Raw genomic sequence first — 9924 nt, forward strand, 5'->3', positions numbered from 1 at the left:
TCCAAGGAGTGTCTTTTAATTTTATGGCTGCATAATTATTGATGGCAGATTTCAAATTGGCAGCTGTCCATGTAAAAGGAAGACAAGAAAACTAGACAAAATTTAACAAAAATTTAATGGCTTTGAAAAATAATTTAAAATTGTATAGATCAACTATTTAATGCAAAATATCAGTTTCATACAGAACTATTAATAAATAACTATTTTTCTTACCAAAAATGTTGCCATTTACTGAATAACTTGAAAATACTATTAAAACATAATGATGAGCTGATACAGTATTGTTTTTCAGCTTTATAAATCATAAGAATATGTATTATTTTATTATTATAAGTAATAATTTTCATTTATGGAATATATATTCTATATAGTAGTTGCACTGTTATGGTTCACATGCATAACTTTATTTAATCCTTGTGATAAATATTCAGTTCATTTCAGTCACTCAGTCATGTCTGACTTTTTCTGACCCCATGAATTGCAGCATGCCAGGCCTCCTTGTCCATCACCAACTCCCGGAGTTCACCCAAACTCATGTCCATCAAGTCAGTGATGCCATCCAGGTAGGTGAAAAAGTAATTGTGATTTTGCATTGTTGAACTGTGCCATTAGATATTGGAATATATTCTTAAACGTGGTTATGTTATACATCATTTTAATGCACATGTCTCACTTAATTTTTTTTTCTAATGTTTTATTTAGTTCAGTCAGTAGCTCAGTCAAGTCCAACTCTTTGCAACACCATGGACTGCAGCATGGAAGGCTTCCCTGCTCATCACCAACTACCAGAGCTTGCTCAAGCTCATGTCCATAGAGACGGTGATGCCATTCAACCATCTCATCTTGTGTCATCCCCTTCTCCACCTGGCTTTGAACTTTCCCAGCTTCAGGGTCTTTTCCAATGAGTTGGTGCTTCCCATTAGGTGGCCAAAGTATTGGAGCTTCAGATTCATGACCAATCCTTCCAATGAATATTCAGGATTTATTTCCTTTAGGATTGCCTAGTTGGTTTCCTTGTAGTCCAAGGGACTCTCAGGAGTCCTCTCCAACACCATGGTTCAAAAACATCAATTCATCAGTGCTCAGCTTTTTTTTTTTTTTTATTCCAACACTCATATCCATACATGACTACTGGAAAAGCCACAACTTTGACTAGACGGACCTTTGTAGGCAAAGTTAACATCTCTGCTTTTTAATATGCTATATAGTTTTGACATAACTTTTCTCCAAAGGAGCTTTTCTTTTAATTTCATGGCTGCAGTCACCATATGCAGTGATTTTGGTGCCACCCAAAATAAAGTCTGTCACTGTTTCCATTGTTTACCCATCTATTTTTCAGGAAGTGATGGGACCAGATGCCATGACCTTAGATTTTTGAATGTTCAGTTTAAAGCCAACTTTTTCACTTTCCTCATTCACTTTCATCAAGAGGCTCTTTAGTGCCTCTTTGCTTTCTTCCATAAGGGTGGTGTCATCTGCATATCTGAGGTTATTGATATTTCTCCTGACAATCTGGATTCCAGCTTGCGCTTTAGGCATGATGTACTCTGCATATAAGTTACATAAGCAGGGTGACAATATATAGATTTGACCTACTCCTTTCTGTCTTTGGAACCAGTCCGTTTTTCCATGTCCAATTATAACTGTTGGTTCTTGACCTGCATATAGACTTCTCACAAGGAAAGTAAGGTGGTCTGGTATTCCCATTTCTTTAAGAATCTTCCACAGTTTGTTGTGATCCACATAGTCAAAGGCTTTGGCATAGTTAATAAAGCAGAAGTAGATATTTTTCTGAAACTCTCTTGCTTTTTTGATGATCCCACAGATTTTGGTAATTTGATCTCTGGTTGTTCTGCCTTTTTGAAATCCAATTTGAACATCTGGATTCATGTTTCATGTACTGTGGAAGCCTAGCATGGAGAATTTTGAGCATTATTTGGCCAGTGTGTGAGATGAGTGTAATTGTGTGGTAGTTTGAACATGTTTTGGCATTGCCTTTCTTTGGGACTGGAATGAAAACTGACCTTTTCCAGTCCTGTGGTCACTGCTGTTTTCCAAATTTGCTGGCATATTGAGTGCAGTACTTTCACAGCATCATCTTTTAGGGTTTGAAATAGTTCCACTGGAATTGCATCACCTCTACTAACTTTGTTCATAGTGATGTTCTCTAAGACCCACTTGACTTCACATTCCAGATTGTCTGGTTCTAGGTCGGTGATCATACACTGTGGTTATCTGGGTCATGAAAATCTTTTTTCTACAGTTCTTCTGTGTATTCTTGCCACCTCTTCTTAATATTTTCTTATTAAGTAATGTCTTATTATGTGCTTTTTATTTTATATTTAGTTTTCACAATGGACGTGATTTTAGATAAAAAGCAAATTCTAGCAATTATCTTATTAGCATTCAAAATGGGTCAGAAAGCAGTGGAGTTGCCTTGCAACATTAATAAAGTATTTGGTCTAGGAATTTCTAATGAATTTACAGTAGAGTGGTGGTTCAAGAAATTTTTCAAAGAAAGCAAGTGCCTTGATGAGGAGGAGCACAGTGACTGGCCATTGGAATTTGACAACAACCAGTTGAGAGGTACTTTGAAGCTGATCCTCTTACAATTACATTAGAAGTTGTGGAAGAACTCACCATTAACTATTCTATGGTCATTCAGCATTTGAAGCAAATTGGAAAGGTGAAGAAGCTTGATAAGTGGTATCCTCATTGCACTGACCCCAAGTCAAAAACGTCGTCTTTTTGAAGTGTCATCTTCTCTTATTCTATGCAACAACAGTGAACCATTTCATGATTGGATTGTGATGTGTGATAAAAAATGGATTTTCTACAACAATTGGCAATGACCAACTGAGTGGCTGTACCAGGAAGAAGCTCTAAATCACTTCCCAAAGTCAAACTTGCAACAAAAAAGGTCGTAGTCCCCGTTTGGCGATCTGCTGCTGGTATGAAACACTACAACTTTCTGAAGTGAAGTGAAAGTTGCTTAGTCGTGTCCGACTCTTTATCACTCCATGGACTATACAGTCCATTGAATTCTCCAGGCCAGAATACTGGAGTAGTGAGCCTTTCCCTTCCCCAGGGCATCTTCCCAACCCAGGGATCAAAGACAAATCTCTGTCATTGCAGGAAGATTCTTTATCAGCTAAGCCACAAGGTAAGCCCACAACTTTCTGAATCCTGGAAAAATCATTACATCTGAGAAGTATGCTCAGCAAATCAATGAGATGCACTGAAATCTTCAACAACTACACTCAGCACTAGTCAACAGAAAGGGCCCAATTCTGCACAATAACACCTGGCCACATATCACACAATCAATACTTCAAAAGTTGAATGAATTGGGCTACAAAGTTTTGCCTCATCCACCATAATCACCTTACTTCTCACTAACTGACCACCACCTCTTCAAGCATCTTGACAACTTTTTTCAGAGAAAATTCTTCAACAATCAGCAGGAAGCAGAAAATGCTTTTCATTGAATCCTGAAGCATGGATTTTTATGCTGCAAGAATAAACAAATTTATTTATCATTGATGAAAATGTGCTGATTGTAATGGTTCCTACTTTGATTAATAATGATGTGTTTGAGCCTATTATAATGATTTAAAATTCATGGTTCAAAATAGCAATTACATTTGCACCAACCTAAATATTAATGATTTCCATTGGAGAAACTGGTTCTCTGAATGGTAACAAAAGTCTTAAACTGGAATTTGCAAGAAGGGCTAATTTTATTGTATTTATGACAATTCTAATCAGTTGCATTTTTTTAAAATCAAACAACAGCAAAACAAACATATTCTGTAATGGTTATCATTTATTTAATAAATATTATAATTGAATATCTTAGTTAATGAATATCTGATTATCCACCATTACTTTTGGATGTTGTAGCCCTTTGAATATCATTATACACATACTGATCAAGTACATTACCACCTACGTGAAAATATTTTGTCCCTGCTATTGTTGTATGATGAATTACTCTCAGTTTTAACATCTTTAAATTACTCATTTTATTTTGGTTCAGATTTAATAAATGGCTCAATTGACTCAATTCTACCTTAAGAATTTTTATATTGTTGCAGTCAGATGTTGATTGGGACTGTAGACATTCATTATGGCTCCCCCAGTTGATAGGGGCTACTGAGAGCTTTTCTGGGGCTGGGAATCGGGGTGTCAAATTTTGGTCTCCTCAGGCTGAGAATCTCAAGGTGTTCAGATTGTTCAGATTTCTTATACAATAACCACTTCTTCCAAAGTAAGCATCCAAAGAGCATGCTGGGAAATCACAGACTACAAGTTTTGCCACATTCTACTGTGGCAGAAGTAAACTGCAAACAACTTAGTAATTTCAATAAAAAGGAAAGTAAACCTGATTTCTTAACAAGCATTATGTCAAGGAATTTGCAAATATGTTTTACAACTTCGACTATTATGTTGAGCATATATTATCTTAAATCCTGTAAATATTTTTTTTTCATTTTATTTTACTTCCCCCCTATTTGCACATATTATATGCTTGTCTGTCAAGATTTGAAAACTACTTGGAAGAATAATGAATTTTTTAAAGGCATCTAAAGTCCCTAATATAAAGATAACCACTATGTTATTTTTTGTTTCTTTGTAATCTAACTAAGAGCAGAAAAAAGTTTTTAAGATTGAATTACATAAAATATGCTTTACTGTGTTTCTCATTTTATAAGCCTGCTGCTCAACTTATATTTTGTTCTCAGTGGCTTCGATATATTAAAATATTTCAGGTACCTTCAGCATGCTAAATCAGGATACATGAAACTGGTTCCTCAGGCATTCCTCAAAAATCCAAAACACTGGATACATGCTACACTCTTTTCTTTTTCCCACCTGGGAGCAGTCTCTGAGTTGCCTTAGCCTATCTCTGTCAAAGTGCAGAGTCTATGGAACAGCAACATATGGCCAGATGTCTTTTGTTCTCAGGGGTCCCCAGGCATCTCTGGTATGGCAGGGCAGTCAGTGTTCTGACGTGTATGTATGGGACAGAAGCCATTCTTTTATGCAGCCTTCCAGTAGTCATGTATGGATGTGAGAGTTGGACTATAAAGAAAGCTGAGCGTGGAAGAACTGATACTTTTGAACTGTAGTGTTGGATAAGACTCTTAAGAGTCTCTTGGTCAACAAGGAGATCCAACCAGTCCATTCTAACGGAAATCAATCCTGAATATTCATTGGCAGGACTGATGCTGAAGCTGAAACTCCAATACTTGGGCCACCTGATGCAAAGAGCTGACTCATTGGAAAAGACCCTGATGCTGGGAAAGACTGAAGGCAGGAGGAGAAGGGGTTGACAGATGATGCGATGGTTGGATGGCATCACCAACTCAATGGACATGAATTTGAGTAAACTCTGGGAATTGGTGATGGACAGGGAGGCCTAGCATGCTACACAGTCCATGGTGTCACAAAGAGTTGGGCACAACTGAGAGACTGAACTGAACTGAACTGAACTCTGTCATAAGTCAGAACATTGCCCAATGTTCTCTTTACTTCTTCAAAAAGTGGCTTGATCTTCTTGATCATATACTATGCCAGAGGGAGGGAATATGATGAGAGTGTGCCACAGATTTTCCTGCAAATGTAGCTGATTTCAAACTCACCAGGGGTACAGGTATCTTTTAACTGGAACATAGACTGCTGGCAAAGGAAATTGGCCTGTGAATTGTTGAACTGGTGCTCCCATCATAAGAAGGAAGGTTTTCTTATTTCATAAGAAATAAGGCTTTCTTATTTCATATTGTCCTTCACATTTTTAATTAATTATTCAAAATAATTTTTTGAATTGTTTCTAATATTGTTGACCTGTGTAACATGCTTTTAATTTGAGGGTATTTACATTATAATGGGTGTATTTATATAAAAATCTCATTTACTCAACAGCTCTTTGGCTCTTCTTCATTGATCAATAAAAATTTATTTAATGTAATTCTTGAATATGATATGAATTTATTGAGTTTACAAGTCAGTGTCATAATCTGATCTTTTCTTATGCTAGCACTTCACTTTTTAAATTATTTTGTGAAGATATAATACATCTAATATTTTTGGTAGAGGTAGTGTTAATCCTGTCTTATTTATTTTTCATTATATTTTCTTATTTTTCTACATTTCTACAGTAACAACTGAGATAACCTAAGAGCCAACTCTGTATTCTCTTTATATGTTTTGCATAATCTCAATGCTGCTGACTCATCTCACAAATACTTCTCCTTAAAATAGCTTCATATTATCTGAATTTGAAGTTATTTGTGTGAATCAGCCAAAAATTCTTAATTTTTTCCAAGGTACATTATCTCTATTGAAACAGAATGTTTCCATTCATGGAAGACATTTCTTTATCTAGATTTCTACATTTTATATTTAGGAAACTATTATTTTGGATTTCTAGTATATGATAGATTTTTCTGTGATTGCTAACTAGTGATATATTTTCTTTTACTCCTTGTGTGTATAGATATGAAGTATTTAGGACTTTTTTTTTTCCCAACAAAACTATTTTTGAGTAAATGTGCACAATGACTAGATTTTGAAGCATGAAACAGTTGAAATAAATCCAAATAATATAATAATCTCTTATCTCAGATAAATAATACTATTTTGGGCCCTGAAAGCACAAAGAAACAAACTATTATTGGTGAGTAGTCTTAAACATCCAAATTTTGGATAAACAGCTAACCTTAAATAATAATATCGATATTTTGGATTGAGTCAGTTTTACCTCTGAGCCAGTAATATTACTCTTAGAACACAAGACAAAACTGGAAACCAGGACAGCTAAGTACATGAAGATGCCTCGAAATCCTAGGTGTGAAAAAACTGCTCAAAATTCCAACCTAAAATAATGACATGACAGAACATTGAAGTATAAGAAACATTAAAATTTTGCAGTGACATAAAAAAGCATTTTTATAATGAATAAAATTTAGAAAACAAAATGAAAATCTAAAAAGATGTAATTACCTATGCTATGATGCTTTTGAACTATGGTGTTGAAGAAGACCCTTGAGAGTCCCTTGGCCTGCAAGGAGATCCAACCAGTCCATTCTGAAGGATATCAGGCCTGGGATTTCTTTGGAGGGAATGATGCTGAAGCTGAAATTCCAGTACTTTGGCCACCTCATGCGAAGAGTTGACTCATTGGAAAAGACTCTGATGCTGGGAGGGATTGGGGGCAAGAGGAGAAGGGGACAACAGGGGATGAGATGGCTGGATGGCATCACTGACTCAATGGACGTGAGTCTCAGTGAACTCTGGGAGTTGGTGGTGGACAGGGAGGTCTGGCGTGCTGCAATTCATGGGGTTGCAAAGAGTCGGACACGACTGAGCGACTGAACTGAACTGAACTGAATCAGGAAACAACAGTTAGAAATGGACATGGAACAACAGACTGGTTCCAAATAGGAAAAGGAGTACGTCAAGGCTGTACATTGTCACACTGCTTATTTAACTTATAAGCAAAGTACATCATGAGAAACGCTGGGCTGGAAGAAGCACAAGCTGGAATCAAGATTGCTGGGAGAAATATCAATAACCTCAGATATGCAGATGACACCACCCTTATGGCAGAAAGTGAAGAGGAACTAAAAAGCCTCTTGATGAATGTGAAAGAGAAAAGTGAAAAAGTTGGCTTGAAACTCAACATTCAGAAAACTAAGATCATGGCATCTGGGCCCATCACTTCATGGAAAATAGATGGGAAAACAGTGGAAACTGTCAGACTTTATTTTTTTGGGCTCCAAAATCACTGACGATGGTGACTGCAGCCATGAAATTAAAAGACGCTTACTCCTTGGAAGGAAAGTTATGACCAACCTAGATAGCATATTGAAAAGCAGAGACATTACTTTGCCAACAGAGGTTCGTCTAGTGAAGGCTATGGTTTTTTGCAGTGATCATGTATGGATGTGAGAGTTGGACTGTGAAGAAAGCTGAGCACCGAAGAATTGATGCTTTTGAACTGTGGTGTTAGAGAAGACTCTTGAGAGTCCCTTGGACTGCAAGGAGGTCCAACTAGTCCGTTCTGAAGGAGATCAGCCCTGGGATTTCTTTGGAAGCAATGATACTAAAGCTGAAACTCCAGTACTTTCGCCACGTCATGAGAAGAGTTGACTCATTGGAAAAGACTCTGATGCTGGGAGGGATTAGGGGCAGGAGAAGAAGAGGATGACAGAGGATGAGATGGCTGGATGGCATCACCGACTCCATGGACATGAGTCTGAGTGAACTCTGGGAGTTGGTGATGGACAGGGATGCCTGGCGTGCTGCAATTCATGGGGTCACACAGAGTCGGACATGACTGAGCGATTGAACTGAACTGAACTGAACTGAACAGTAGTCATGTATGGATGTGAGAATTGGACCATAAAGAAGGCTGCGCACCAAAGAATTGATGCTTCTGAAATGTGGTGTTGGAGAAGAGTCTTGAGAGTCCCTTGTACTGCAAGGAGATTAAACCAATAAATCCTGAAGGAAATCAGTCCTAATTATTAATTGGAAGGACTGACGCTGATGCTGAAGTTGAAGCTCTGATACTTTGGCCACCTGATGCAAAGAGTTGACTCCTTAGAAAAGACCCTAATGCAGGGAAAGATTGAAGGCAGGAGAAGATGAACAGCAGAGGACAAGGTGGTTGGATGGCATCACCAACTCAATGGACATGAGTTTGAGCAGGCTTCAGGAGGTGATGAAGGACAGGAAAGCCTGGCATGGGGTTGCAAAGAGTTGGACATGACTATGTGATTGAACAACAACCATTTGTGCAGAGAAAACAGTAGGCTACCAGATTTCAAGCTTAACAAATATAAATAGAAAAAATGTCATGTATAATATTTTCTTCAGAAAGCCAATAGTGCATATATAATTATATCAGTAAAAAATAAAGCAAAAATATATTTCAAATATAGTAAGGACCATGCTCAGAAAGAATACTACCTGAATAGCATTACTGCACAATAGTGAAAATATAATTGAATCTATCACTGTGAGTCTCAAATATATTAATAACAGCTAATATTTTTGGTAAAATTCTTTATACAACTTTGCAGGATTATTCATAATCACATTAGGCATATACATTTCAGTTCAGTTGTTTGAAAGCACTGATTCTTGAACACTAAACCTTCTTTATAGTCCAGCTCTCACATTCATTTATGACTACTGGCAAAACCATAGGTTTGACTAGGTGGATATTTGTTGGGAAAGTGATGTCTCTGTTTTTTAATATGCTGTCTAGGTTTATTATAGCTCTTCTTCCAAGGAGCAAGCATCTTTTAATTTCATTGCTGCAGTCACCACTTGCAGTGATTCTGAAGCCCAAGAAATAAAGTCTGTCACTCTTTCTATTGTTTCCCCATTTATTTGCCATTAAATGATGGAGCCAGATGCCATGATCTTCATTTTTTGAATGTTGAGTTTTAAGCCAGCTCTTTCACTCTTCTCTTTCCCCCTCATCAAGAGGCTGTTTAGTTCCTTTTCACTTTCTGCCATAAAGGTGGTGTCATCTGCATTTCTGAGGTTATTGATATTTCTCCCAGCAGTCTTGATTCCAGCTTGTGCTTCATCCAGCCTGGCATTTCACATGATATACTCTGCATAGAAGTTAAATAAGCAGGGTGATAATATACAACCTTAACATACTCCTTTCCCAGTTATTTTGAGCCAGTACATTGTTCCATGTCTTGTTCTAACTGTTGCATCTATACTTTTAGATTTCTATAACTTTATTTAAAAACATTCTCTATATTTTTCTCTGATTTTCATGATTTAAAGTATGCAAGAAAAAGGCAGAAATATGATTATTATTAGTTTTTCTTCAGCTGAGGTTGGCTATGCTAGAGATCCCCAGCTTTTTACAATGACAAATACCTCCAATTTAAAACT

This window comes from Bison bison, unplaced genomic scaffold (genome assembly GCF_000754665.1).
Source record: "Bison bison bison isolate TAMUID 2011002044 unplaced genomic scaffold, Bison_UMD1.0 scf7180017864246, whole genome shotgun sequence".
NCBI classification, from domain to species: domain Eukaryota; kingdom Metazoa; phylum Chordata; class Mammalia; order Artiodactyla; family Bovidae; genus Bison; species Bison bison.